Source organism: Bison bison, unplaced genomic scaffold (assembly GCF_000754665.1).
Source record: "Bison bison bison isolate TAMUID 2011002044 unplaced genomic scaffold, Bison_UMD1.0 scf7180017864506, whole genome shotgun sequence".
Taxonomy (NCBI): Eukaryota; Metazoa; Chordata; class Mammalia; order Artiodactyla; family Bovidae; genus Bison; species Bison bison.
In genome coordinates, this window is record NW_011495063.1 from 3,687,070 (window position 1) to 3,687,524 (window position 455).

General features: G+C 42.2%; 1 pseudogene; it reads right to left on the reverse strand.

Moving 5' to 3' along the window:
* Positions 1 to 38: 38 nt before the first annotated feature.
* On the reverse strand, positions 39 to 384 carry LOC104980713 (annotated as a pseudogene).
* Positions 385 to 455: the final 71 nt, after the last annotated feature.

The window sequence follows — 455 nt, forward strand, 5'->3', positions numbered from 1 at the left end:
TTTTTTTTTTTTTTTTTTTTGTATCCAAAACGTGTTTATTGGGATAGTTCCGCATTCTTCTTGATACAGAGTACTTTTAGTGCTGCTTCTGTCTGAAGGAGTATCCTTTGTAGCCTTGCTTTTCCTCCTGTAGGCTGGCAGAGGACAGCAGAGCAGCCAACACACAAAACTGCTGTTTGTGCATGGCTAAAGATGGTGGTGATGTTATAGCATCCTGGGCACTTCACATCCATGAAACAGGAACTGGGGCTCTGCAACAGGCTCTTCTTATGTTTCCTGTTCTCTTTTGGAGAGGGATACAGGAGATCCTTCGGGAGAGGCATGTTCTCATGGGGAGGTTGTCATTGCCGGAAAGCTTTTTTTCATTTCTTTTTTTTTTTTTGGATGGGGACCAGTTTTGAAGCCTTTATTGAATTAGTTACAGTATTGCTTCTGCTCTTTTATGTTGGGCCCTA